Source organism: Dendrobates tinctorius, unplaced genomic scaffold (assembly GCF_039654945.1).
Source record: "Dendrobates tinctorius isolate UK_male_01 unplaced genomic scaffold, ASM3965494v1 ptg000029l, whole genome shotgun sequence".
Classification (NCBI taxonomy): domain Eukaryota; kingdom Metazoa; phylum Chordata; class Amphibia; order Anura; family Dendrobatidae; genus Dendrobates; species Dendrobates tinctorius.
The window spans coordinates 5,715,317-5,729,396 of record NW_027361697.1 but is presented as its reverse complement, the minus strand read 5'-3'; positions in this window follow the sequence as shown (position 1 = coordinate 5,729,396).

The window sequence follows — 14,080 nt, the reverse complement described above, 5'->3', positions numbered from 1 at the left end:
GCACACACAGTGACTTGTGTGTTGTGCAGGCCAAATCGCTAGCAGCAGAAGCAGTTTTTTTGTCTTCTTCCCTGCCTAACGCTCTCCCTACAGAATCAGCAGCAACCTCTCCCTATACTAAGATCGGCAGAAGTAAGATGGCGGTCGGCGTGCACGCCCTTTTATACCCCCTGTGACGCCCACCAAAGCAAGCCAATCACTTGCATGCCCTTCTGAAAGATGGTGGTGACCCGTGCCTAGGTCATCACATTGCCCACAGTGTCCGTGGATCCTGATTGGCTGAAAAAGAGCGGAAAACAAACTTTTGAAACGCGACTTTGGCGCGTAAGTCGCCGACCTCGTGGCCGACCTCATCCTAGGGTCGGGTTTCATTTCATGAAACCCGACTTTGCCAAAAGTCGGCGACTTTTGAATTTTTTCGACCCGTTTCGCTCAACTCTACTAATCACTATTATTGGGGGGGGATCCGTATTTTTGATAAAAGCAGAGAATTTCAAAGATAAAAACCGTGATTTTTTAGCAGAATTGTACCGTATTTTTTTTATTTCAGAAAGGGAAAATATTTATACTCCCGTTTAGCACTGACTCGAAGTACAATATGTCCAGATGAGCAAACAATCTCTGAATGGCATGGATAGGTGAAAGCGTTCCCGATTTAATAGCTCATGAAGTGACACAGGTCAGATTTAAAAAAAATGGTCTAGTACAATGGGTACAAATAGGCCTAGTGCTGAAGGGGTTAAGTTTACCGAAGCACCCTCGTTGATGCTTAAAGGGGTTGGCTCAACACAGCAAGTGTTTGTGGATTGATGTATCTTTCAATTTCAAACATTTTTAAATTGGGATCCTCCAGTGGATTTCATACGTGGTCCCAATTGCAACATTCATTGAAAATTAAAGATACATCAATAAACTTGCTGTGTAGAGCCAACCACTTCAAAGGTGTCCTGTCATCTCCCCTACCAGTACCATAGCTTAATGTTATGGCGCAGGAAGGAGGTGACCAGACCCCTTGAAACGTTACCTTTCATATGAGCCAAACCATTTAGTGTGGCTTATATGACAGGGTGCTTTCTGAAAGAAAAAACATTTAGTTCTCTACTTACCAGGCAAAGGGGGCACAGCTGGCGAGGCTGGGGGGACAACCATCACGCCGGCTTCCTCCTCCTGGACCGCCGGGGACAGGTACGGTAGTGGTGGTGATGAATCCACCTCCACCACCTCCTCTGAGACTGCCTCCTGCACGGGTGGGACCGTGGCCGGGGGACCATCATCATGAGGCGATGCTAAAGGGAAAGAAAAAGGTAAATGTCAGCAATTACAAACTGAAATCCGTTCTAGCAACTAAGGGTCAATTCACATCTGCGCAGTGCATTCCGTATTTGGCGTGAAAGACGGTGTAAAAGACGCAGCGTTTAAAAGATGGTTGTTTCCATTGAAGTCTATAGAAAAGGGTATTCACAAAGTGCTTTCCGTTTTGCACAGGCAGCATTCCATCTTTGCTTGCTCAACTAAAGACATTGAGCAAAGACCTTAGGCGCCATTATGCACGCCGCAGATGTGAACCGACCCCGAGTTGTATCTTAAACAACACTCAAAATAACAGAAAAAAAGGTACAAACTGGAGTACAGCTCTGTTCACACTTGCACTTTGTTTTGTTTTCGTATGAAATTTTGTTAATTCAAAAAAGGGGTAAAAACAATCTGAAAGAGTTGAGAAAAGGCAAAAATGCACAGTGTGAACAGAGCCTAAGGGCCAGGACACATACAGCGTATTGAAGGGTATACCCGCGACTCCCTGTCCCTCTGTTATTAGTAATCACAGGTAGACACAGGTAGACCGCCGCAGAGCCTCTTCCCTAGGACATTCAGAGGTGGATGTGATGGTCCAGATCATGGATGAAGTGGACTATGACATGGAGAGGGAGCAGAAGCAGCATCCCAACGACCACAAAGAGAGGTGCGCTCACGAGTTCAAGCCGGCAGATGCGCAAGCCAGGACAGGTATTTGCGGGTGAATACGCTAGCGTATTCAACTCTCAATACGCTGCCTGTGTCCTTGCCCTTAGATAGCGTACTGTTAACCCCTTCATGACCCAGCCTATTTTGACCTTAATGACCTGGCCATTTTTTGCAATTCTGATCAGTGTCCCTTTATGAGGTAATAACTCAGGAACGCTTCAACGCATCATAGCGATTCCGAGACTGTTTTTTCGTGACATATTGGGCTTCATGTTATTGGTAAATTGAGGTTGATAATTTTTGCGTTTATTTGTGAAAAAAATGGAAATTTGGTGAAAATTTTGAATTTTTATTCTGTTAAACCAGAGAGTTATATGACACAAAACAGTTAATAAATAACATTTCCCACATGTCTACTTTACATCAGCACAATTTTGGAAACAAAATTTTTTATTGTTAGGAAGTTATAAGGGTTAAAAGTTGGCCAGCGATTTCTCATTTTTACAACGAAATTTACAAAACCATTTTTTTTAGGGACCACCTCACATGTGAAGTCACTTTGAGGGGTCTATATGGCAGAAAATACCCAAAAGTGACACCATTCTAAAAACTGCACCCCTCAAGCTACTCAAAACTCCATTCAAGGAGATTATTAACCCTTCAGGTGCTTCACAGGGACTAAAGCAACATGGAAGGAAAAAATGGACATTTTAATTTTTCCAACAAAAACTTTCTTTTAGCATCATTTTTTACATTTTCACATGGGTAACAGGATAAAATGGATCCTAAAATTTGTTGGGGAATTTCTTCTGAGTACCCCGATACCTCATATGTGGTCATAAACCACTGTTTGGGTGCACGGCAGGGCTCAGAAGGGAAGGAGCGCCATTTGACTTTTTGAATGGAAAATATGCTGGAATATTTATCGGTTACCATGTCGCGTTTGGAAAGTCCGTGTGCCTAAACATTGGAGCTCCCCCACAAGTGACCCCATTTTGGAAACTAGACCCTCCAAGGAACTTATCTAGATGCATAATGAGCACTTTGAACCCCCAGGTGCTTCACAATTTGATCCGTAGAAAAAAAAGTACTTTTTTTTCACAAAAATTTTCTTTTAGCCTCAAGTTTTTCATTTTCACATGGGCAACAGGGTAAAATGGATCCTAAAATTTATTGGGAAATTTCTCCTGAGTACACTGATACCTCATATGTGGTCATAAACCACTGTTTGGGAGCACGGCAGGGCTCAGAAGGGAAGGAGCGCCATTTGACTTTTTGAATGGAAAATATGCTGGAATATTTAGCGGTTGCCATGTCGCGTTTGGAGAGTCCCTGTGTGCCTAAACATTGGAGCTTCCCCACAAGTGACCCCATTTTGGAAACAAGACCCCCAAAGGAACTTATCTAGATGTGTAGTGAGCACTTTGAACCCCCAAGTGCTTCACAGAAGATTATAACGCAGAGCAGAGAAAATAAAAAAATATTTTTTTTCCTCAAAAATGATTTTTTAGCCCGCTATTTTTTATTTTCACAAGGCTAACAGGAGAAATTGGACCCCAAAAGTTATTGTCCAGTTTGTCCTGAGTATGCTGGTACCCTATATGTGGGGGTAAACCACTGTTTGGGTGCACGGTAGGGCTCAGAAGGGAAGGAGCGCCATTTGACTTTTTGAATGAAAAATTAGCTCCATCGTTAGTGGACACCATGTCGTGTTTGGAGAGCCCCTGCGTGCCTAAACTTTGGAGCTCCCCCACAAATTACCCCATTTTGGAAACTAGACCCCCCAAGGAACTTATCTAGATGGATAGTGAGCTCTTTGAACCCTCAGGTGCTTCACAGAAGTTTATAACGCAGAGCCGAGAAAATAGAAATATTTTTTTTCCTCAAAAAATGATTTTTTTAGCCCACAATTTTTTATTTTCACAAGGGTAACAGGAGAGATTGGACCCCAAAAGTTGTTGTACAGTTTGTCCTGAGTACGCTGGTACCCCATATGTGGGGGAAACCACTGTTTGGGCACACGTCGGGGCTCGGAAGGGAAGTAGTGACGTTTTGAAATGTCGACTTGATGGATTGGTCTGCGGGTGTCATGTTACGTTTGCAGAGCCCCCGATGTGCCTAAACAGTGGAAACCCCTGACAAGTGACCCCATTTTGGAAATTAGACCACCCAAGGAACTTATCTAGATGTGTGGTGAGCACTTTGAACACCCAAGTTCTTCACAGAAGTTTATAACGCAAAGGCGTGAAAATAAAAAATCAATTTTTTTTCCACAAAAATAATTATTTTAGCCCCCAATTTTTTATTTTCCCAAGGGTAACAGGGGAAATTAGACCCCAAAAGGTGTTGTGCAATTTTTCCTGAGTATGCTGATACCCCATATGTGGGGGTAAACCACTGTTTGGGCACATTTCGGGGCTCGGAATGGAGGGAGCGCTGTTTGACTTTTAAAATGCAAAATTGGCTGGAATAAATGGTGGCGCCATGTCACGTTCGGAGACCCTGTGATGTGCCTAAACAGTGGAAACCCCTCAATTCTAACTCCAACCCTAAACCCAACACACCCCTAACCCTAATCCCAACCCTAATAATCCTAACCACAACCCTAACCCCAACACACCCCTAACCCTAATCCCAACTCTAAACCTAACTACAAGCCTAACCCTAATCCCAACCCCAACCCACCCCTAACCCTAATCTTAACCCTAATTCCAACCCTAATCACAACCCTAGCCCTAATCCCAACCCTAATTCCAGCCCTAACCCTAATTCCAACCCTAACCCTAATTCCAGCCCTAACCCTAATTCCAGCCCTAACCCTAATGCCAACCCTAACCCTTTCCAACCCTAACCCTTTCCAACCCTAACCCTCTTTCCAACCCTAACCCTCTTTCCAACCCTAACCCTCTTTCCAATCCTAACCCTAACCCTCTTTCCAACCCTAACCCTCTTTCCAACCCTAACCCTAACCCTCTTTTCAACCCTAACCCTCTTTTCAACCCTAACCCTCTTTTTAACCCTAACCCTAACCCTCTTTTCAACCCTAACCCTAACCCTAACCCTCTTTTCAACCCTAACCCTAACCCTAATGGAAAAAAAAAATATTTTCTTTATTTTATTATATGTCCCTACCTATGGGGGTGATAAAGGGGGGTTTTATTAACTTTTTTTTTATTTTGATCACTGTGAGAGATTCTCACAGTGATCAAAATAAATTAATGAATCTGCAGCCGACGCACTACGCATGCGCCCGCCATTTTCCAAGACGGCGGCGCCCATGACGCAGGACACCGGGATGGCCAGGAGGTACTGGAGGGACAGGAGGTACCGGGGACGGTGGGGGGGTGTTGTGAGCTCATTTTCCCCTTCACTATTGAGGTCTGATGAACTCCCTCTTCTGGTGAAGGAAGGTAGTGAGGCTGATTACCAAGCACCTGGGTATGATGATGATGACTGGGTGACGGGAATTGCTGATTGGATATAAGGCAGCCGACGCCCTTCTGCCTTGCTGGTGATCTCTCTGAGGGATTCTAGGAGACCAGTCTGATTCCTGCTCCTCAAAAGCTAAGTTTTCTGCACTGCTTTTTCCATATGTGTTTTGTTTAGTTTTGCCTTGTTTTTCTGAATTTCTGCCATTCCCTGCTGCGGTGAGTTGAATTCCTTTTTGCTCTGTCTTCAGAAAATACCTGAGTGCTGATGTAGTCTTTTTGAAGCCTAGCGTCTTCAGGACCTTTTTCCCTATCAGCCTGTTGACCCTTGTTTTGATAGGGTTTTTGGCAGATTGCAGACAGCAGCTTTCCTATCCTGTCCTATTTAGTTAGCTTGGGCCCCATGATTTGCTCAGCCTATCTTTCTATCTGTGTGAGTGTTTTTTCATCTTGCTTCACCGTCATTATATGTTGGGCCCTGCCTATTGCTTTGGGGTCTGCTCTGGGGCAGTTTAGATTTCCCTTTCTGTCTTTAGGCTATGTAGTTCTCTGGCTGTGATCGAGGGGTCTAGGGCACCGTAGGAACCCCCACAGCTACTGCTAGTTGTTGTTGATAGGTTCAGGGGTCTGCAATCCGATAGCTGCCAACTTCTCTGGTTTTCTGGACTTAGCTAGTATTTCTGTTTTTGCCTCCTACGGTGACTCATTCATAACAGAATCACCAGCCATACCGCAGATCCTAGGGTACTCAATAGCAGGAAAGAATTGTAAAAAAAAAAAAGAAAGTGTGTATATTTTTTCCTCTATATCTCTGAGGCCGTAGGGGGAATTTTTTTTTTCTCTCAATGGAGATAAAGCAATTGTCTGATCGTGTGGAGCAGCTCACTGCGGAGGTGCGGGGAATTTCCGCCTACCTTGCTCATTCACATGCTGCTGAACCAAAGATCCCTACTCCTGATGTGTTTTTTGGGGATCGGTCTAAATTTTTGAATTTCAAAAATAATTGTAAATTATTTTTTGCCTTGAAGCCTAACTCGTCAGGGAGCTCCGCGCAGCAGGTTAAAATTGTCATCTCTTTGCTGCGTGGCGATCCCCAGGATTGGGCGTTTTCTTTGAAACCAGATGATCCTATTCTGACTAATGTGAACGCATTTTTTCAAGCCTTGGGGTTGTTGTATGACAAACCTAATGCTATTGATCAGGCCGAAAAGACCCTGTTGGCATTGAGCCAGGGTCGAGATTCTGCAGAATTGTACTGTCAAAAATTCCGAAAGTGGGCGGTCCTTACTACCTGGAATGATAATGCCTTGGCAGCTCTCTTTCGGAAGGGTTTGTCAGAAGCCGTAAAAGATACTATGGTGGGATTTCCTGTTCCCTCTGGTCTTGACGATTCTATGTCATTAGCCATTCAGGTTGATCTGCGTTTACGTGAACGCAGGACTGCACGAGAGGTGTTGCCACCTGTTGAACAAGTGTCTGAACCTATGCAATGTGATAGAGTTTTGTCCAGGGAGCAACGTCAGGAGTTCAGAAGGCGTAATAAGCTGTGTTTTTTTTGTGGAGATGCCTCGCATATTAATTCTGTCTGTCCTAAACGAGAGAAACGTTTTGCACACACGTTTTCTGTGGCTGGTGTTCAACCTAAGTTTCTTCTGGCAATTACTCTGATCTGCTCCCTGTCCACATTTTCCACCAAGGCTTTTGTGGATTCGGGAGCAGCCCTGAACCTAATGGACTTGGATTTTGCTAAACGTTGTGGATTTCCGATGGCACCTCTGCGGACGCCTATCCCTTTGAGAGGGATTGATGCCACTCTTTTGGCAAAAAATAAACCTCAGTTTTGGACCCAGGTGGTAATGCGGGTCGCCCCAGACCATCAAGAAAATTGCAGATTTTTGGTGTTGCATAATTTGCATGATACCATTGTTCTGGGGTTTCCCTGGTTGCAAATTCATAATCCAGTTTTGGATTGGAAATCTGTGTCTGTGGTGAGTTGGGGTTGTCGGTGTGCCCTTAGTGAGGCTTCGGTTTTTTCCACCTCTCCCCAGTCGCATGATGTTCCTGACTATTTGGCGGACTTTTATGATGTATTTAGTGAGAATGAGTCTGCGTCTTTGCCTCTTCATAGGAGTTATGACTGTGCAATTGAACTGAGCCCGGGGTGTAAATTTCCCAAGGGTCGGCTCTTCAATTTATCTGTACCCGAGCACAAGGCTATGCGATCCTATATTAAGGAGGCGTTGGAGAAGGGTCATATTAGACCATCCTCTTCACCCTTAGGTGCTGGGTTTTTTTCGTGGCCAAAAAGGATGGTTCATTAAGGCCTTGTATTGATTATCGTGCCCTCAACAAAATTGCTATTAAATATCAGTATTCGTTACCCCTGATTTCGGATCTATTCTCCAGAGTTAAAGGTGCTTGCTGGTTTACCAAGCTTGACCTCAGGGAGGCATATAATCTTATCCGCATTAAGCATGGGGATGAATGGAAGACGGCGTTTAATACTCCGGAGGGACATTTTGAGTACCTGGTGATGCCTTTTGGGCTCACTAATGCCCCTTCTGTCTTCCAGTGCTTCATGAACGACATTTTCCGAGACTTTGTGGATACATTTTTGATTATCTATCTGGATGATATTTTGATCTTCTCCAAGGATTGGAATTCTCATGTGGAACATGTTCGGACTGTGTTCCGGATCTTGAGGGAGAATTCCCTGTATGTCAAAGCATCGAAATGCCTTTTTGGGGTACAGAGGATTTCTTTTTTGGGATTTATTTTGTCTCCGTCAACTATTGAAATGGACCCGGCCAAGGTACAGGCCATTTATGATTGGGTTCAGCCCACTTCTTTGAAGGCGCTCCTGAAGTTTTTGGGTTTTGCTAATTTTTATCGGAAATTTATAGCAAAATTTTCTAGTATTGCCAAGCCATTGACTGATCTGACTAAGAAGGGTGCTGATGTGTTGAATTGGTCTCCGGAGGCTGTTTCTTCCTTTCAGGAGCTGAAGCGAAGATTCACTTCTGCCCCGGTTTTGCGGCAACCTGATGTCTCACTCCCGTTCCAGGTAGAGGTGGACGCTTCTGAGATTGGTGCAGGAGCTGTTTTGTCCCAAAAGGATCCTGTAACATCTAAAATGAATCCCTGTGCTTTCTTTTCCCGAAAGTTCTCTCCATCTGAACGTAACTATGATGTGGAGAATCGGGAACTGTTAGCCATGAAATGGGCATTTGAGGAGTGGAGACATTGGCTGGAGGGAGCTAAACATCAAGTCGTGGTCCTCACTGACCACAAGAATTTGATTTACCTGGAGTCGGCCAAATGCTTGAACCCTAGACAGGCTAGGTGGGCCTTGTTTTTTACACGTTTTGATTTTGTGGTCTCTTTTCTTCCTGGCACTAAGAATGTCAAGGCTGACGCTCTCTCTAGGAGCTTCTTTGCTGATTCTCCTGTGGTGACCAAGCCTGCTACCATCTTAGGCGAAGGGGTAGTTCTTTCTGCCATCTCGCCCGATTTGAGATGTGCTCTGGAAGAGTTCCAGGAGGACAAACCTGAGCATTGTCCCAGGGGAAAGTTGTATGTTCCTGACTAGTGGAAGAAGAGGGTGATGTCTGAAGTTCATTGCTCTGCATTGGCTGGTCATCCAGGTATTTTTGGTATTAGAGATCTGGTGAGTCGGTCTTTTTGGTGGCCCGCCTTGTCTCGTGATGTCAGGAATTTTGTGCAGTCCTGTGGGACTTGCTCCCGGTCTAAACCTTGTTCTCGCTCTAGTGGGTTGTTGATGCCTTTGCCGGTCCCCAGGAGGCCATGGACCCATATTTCAATGGATTTCATCTCTGATATGCCTGTCTCTCAGAGAATGACTGATATTTGGGTGATTTGTGATAGTTTCTCTAAGATGGTTCATCTTGTACCACTCCCTAAGTTGCCATCTTCCGCTGAGTTGGTGCCCCTGTTTTTGCAACAGGTGGTTCGCTTGCACGGGATTCCTGAGAACATTGTATCTGACAGAGGAGTTCAGTTTGTGTCTAGATTTTGGAGGACTTTCTGTTCCAAGCTGGGAATTCAGTTGTCCTTCTCCTCTGCTTTTCACCCTCAGACCAATGGGCAGACGGAGAGAACAAACCAGACCTTGGAGTCGTATTTGAAGTGTTTTATTTCCGCTAATCAGGATGATTGGGTTTCATTTTTGCCCTTGGCTGAATTAGCTTTAAATAATAGAGCTAGTTCTGCCACTTTGATGTCACCTTTTTTTTGTAACTTTGGGTTTCATCCTCGATTTTCTTCAGGGCAGGTGGAGCCTTTCGCTTGCCCAGGTGTTGACACTGTGGTGGAGAGAGTGCACCAGATCTGGGACCAAGTGGTGGATAAGTTATCTTTCTCCCAGGAAAAGGCCCAGCGGTTTTCCAACCGACATAGGACGATTGGTCCCCAGTTTAAGGTTGGTGATATGGCTTGGTTATCATCAAAAAATATCGCTATGAAGGTGGCTTCTCCTAAGTTTAAGCCTAGATTTATTGGACCTTACAAGATTTTGGAGATTATTAATCCAGTCTCTTTTTGTTTGGCTCTTCCTGTCACATTTAAAATCCATAATGTGTTTCATAAGTCCTTGATGAAGAGGTTTGTTGAACCAGTAGTTCCCTGTATTGGTTGAAGGTAACATGGAATATGGGGTAGAGAAGATACTGGATTCCCGGCTGGCTAGACGGAGACTCCAGTATTTGGTTAAGTGGAAGGGTTATGGTCAGGAGGATAATTCCTGGGTCTCTGCCTCTGATATTCATGCCAAAAGATTGGTGCGTGCCTTTCATCGGGCTCACCCTGATCGCCCTGGTGGCATGGATGAGGGTTCGGTGACCCCTCCTCAAGGGGGAGGTACTGTTGTGAGTTCATTTTCCCCTTCACCATTGAGGTCTGATGAACTCCCTCTTCTGGTGAAGGAAGGTAGTGAGGCTGATTACCAAGCACCTGGGTATGATGATGATGACTGGGTGACGGGAATTGCTGATTGGATATAAGGCAGCCGACGCCCTTCTGCCTTGCTGGTGATCTCTCTGAGGGATTCTAGGAGACCAGTCTGATTCCTGCTCCTCAAAAGCTAAGTTTTCTGCACTGCTTTTTCCATTTGTGTTTTGTTTCGTTTTGCCTTGTTTTTCTGAATTTCTGCCATTCCCTGCTGGGGTGAGTTGAATTCCTTTTTGCTCTGTCTTCAGAAAATACCTGAGTGCTGATATAGTCTTTTTGAAGCCTAGCGTCTTCAGGGCCTTTTTCCCTATCAGCCTGTTGGCCCTTGTTTTGATAGGGTTTTTGGCAGATTGCAGACAGCAGCTTTCCTATCCTGTCCTATTTAGTTAGCTTGGGCCCCATCATTTGCTCAGCCTATCTTTCTATCTGTGTGAGTGTTTTTTTATCTTTCTTCACTGTCATTATATGTTGGGGGCTGCCTATTGCTTTGGGGTCTGCTCTGGGGCAGTTTAGATTTCCCTTTCTGTCTTTAGGCTATGTAGTTCTCCGGCTGTGATCGAGGGGTCTAGGGCACCGTAGGAACCCACCACGGCTACTGCTAGTTGTTGTTGATAGGTTCAGGGGTCTGCAATCCGATAGCTGCCAACTTCTCTGGTTTTCTGGACTTAGCTAGTATTTCTGTTTTTGCCTCCTATGGTGACTCATTCATAACAGGGGGGAATCGGATGGCTGGGGGGAGCGGAGGGAAGGGGGAGGGGACCTGATGATGACTGCGGCTGCCGATCGCTGCCGTCAGTCGTTGGCGGCAGCCGATCGGCGCCATCAGTCGGTGGGTGGGGGATCTGATTGCCGTTTCTAGCCATGGCCGATGCTATTGCAGCATCGGCCATGGATGTATTGTAATATTTCACCAAATTTAATTGGTGAAATATTGTAATCGTACTGCGCATGCGCCCGCCATTTTCTAAGATGGCGGCGCCCATGCCGGAGGGACGGCGGGACACCGGGAGCCAGAGCGGGACATGACAAGTACAGGGGAGGGTGAGGGGGGGATTGAACATCAGGGGGAGCGGAAGGAAGGGGAGGGGGGGCAGATCGTGACAGCAGCAGCCCATTGCTGCTGTCAGTCCGTGGCGGGGGCCGATCGCCCCTGCCAGCCAGTGTGGGGAGGGTTAAATTAGTGTCTCCAGCCATGTCCGATGCTACTGCAGCATCGGCCATGGCTAGATTGTAATATTTCATCAAATTTCATTGATGAAATATTACTATCGCTTTGATTAGCTGTTTCACTTTCAACAGCCAATCAGAGCGATCGGAGCCATGTGGGGGCTAAGCCACCCCCCCTGTGGTGAAGCATAAAGGGTCCTTTGTGTGCAGGTCTGGTGACCTTTCATTTATCCCTGGTCACCCAACCCGCAGGGGGGCTATTTATAGCATGACGCCTACGGGGGCGTCATGGGTCGTTTGGGCACGGCTTTTCATGACGCCTACGTAGGCGTCATGGGTTGTGAAGGGGTTAAAGAATACATACTTTAAAAAAACAAAAAAAATTTAAAAAACTTACGAGGGGTGGACCCCACGGAAGCCTCAGGAGGGGGAAGAGGACGTGATCGCCGACCCTCCTTGCGTCTCCGGTGTCGAGCCCTGCGGTGCTCCCTTTGCCTGTGAGTTTCGCCTATAGGAAAAAAATTGTAATTGAGTAAAGCAGAAAATAACAAAAAGCAATATAGATAAGGTGCACTGTGCACTGTAGATTCTAACTGGCAGCACTTGCACCTATGCTTGAACAATGAACAGCATGGATACAGCATAAATATTCCTGCAATGTTGTGCATGTAAATCACTACACCGAAACGCAAAGGGGGAGTGTAATAAATGTGACGAGATGACCTTAAAGGGGTACTCCGGTGGATGCAAGTTATCCCCAATCCCTAGTATAGGGGATAACTTGCTGATCGTTTGGGGGCCCCCCACTGGGACCCCCACCGATCACCAGAACGGGGCTCTGAGAGAGCCCCATGTACTGGCAGCCCGGCGGACTCATGCGCGCACTGCGCATGCGCTGCCGGACTCTGTAATGGCCGTGAATGCTGCATTCACTGTCATCGCTGCCTCCGGGCAGCAATGCCAAGTGCCAGGCAGGAACTCCCAGCAGTCACAGTGTGACCGCTGTGGAGGTCTGCCTCCGGCAGCGCGGCCGCTCAAAGCTCTCCATTGCAGTGAATAGAGTGGCTGCACGCAGGTCCGTCCATGGACGGAGCTGCATCCATGGATGGAGCCAGGGCTGTGGCGTCGGTAGTACACTAAAGCCCCGACTCCGACTCCTCAATTTCCCCTGACTCCGACTCCGACTCCACCAAAATAGGCACCGACTCCGACTCCACGACTCTGACTCCACAGCCCTGGACTCCCATCATTATATGAGGAATAGAACAGAACTTTACAGGACATTTCATCATTTTCAACATTTCATCATTTTCCAAAATTCTTATGAAAATATACAGTGGGGCAAAAAAGTATTTAGTCAGTCAGCAATAGTGCAAGTTCCACCACTTAAAAAGATGAGAGGCGTCTGTAATTTACATCATAGGTAGACCTCAACTATGGGAGACAAACTGAGAAAAAAAATCCAGAAAATCACATTGTCTGTTTTTTTTTCATTTTATTTGCATATTATGGTGGAAAATAAGTATTTGGTCAGAAACAAAATTTCATCTCAATACTTTGTGATATATCCTTTGTTGGCAATGACAGAGGTCAAACGTTTTCTGTAAGTCTTCACAAGGTTGCCACACACTGTTGTTGGTATGTTGGCCCATTCCTCCATGCAGATCTCCTCTAGAGCAGTGATGTTTTTGGCTTTTCGCTTGGCAACACGGACTTTCAACTCCCTCCAAAGGTTTTCTATAGGGTTGAGATCTGGAGACTGGCTAGGCCACTCCAGGACCTTGAAATGCTTCTTACGAAGCCACTCCTTCGTTGCCCTGGCGGTGTGCTTTGGATCATTGTCATGTTGAAAGACCCAGCCACGTTTCATATTCAATGCCCTTGCTGATGGAAGGAGGTTTGCACTCAAAATCTCACGATACATGGCCCCATTCATTCTTTCATGTACCCGGATCAGTCGTCCTGGCCCCTTTGCAGAGAAACAGCCCCAAAGCATGATGTTTCCACCACCATGCTTTACAGTAGGTATGGTGTTTGATGGATGCAACTCAGTATTCTTTTTCCTCCAAACACGACAAGTTGTGTTTCTACCAAACAGTTCCAGTTTGGTTTCATCAGACCATAGGACATTCTCCCAAAACTCCTCTGGATCATCCAAATGCTCTCTAGCAAACTTCAGATGGGCCTGGACATGTACAGGCTTAAGCAGTGGGACACGTCTGGCACTGCAGGATCTGAGTCCATGGTGGCATAGTGTGTTACTTATGGTAGGCCTTGTTACATTGGTCCCAGCTCTCTGCAGTTCATTCACTAGGTCCCCCCACGTGGTTCTGGGATTTTTGCTCACCGTTCTTGTGATCATTCTGACCCCACGGGGTGGGATTTTGCGTGGAGCACCAGATCGAGGGAGATTATCAGTGGTCTTGTATGTCTTCCATTTTCTAATTATTGCTCCCACAGTTGATTTCTTCACTCCAAGCTGGTTGGCTATTGCAGATTCAGTCTTCCCAGCCTGGTGCAGGGCTACAATTTTGTTTCTGGTGTCCTTTGACAGCTCT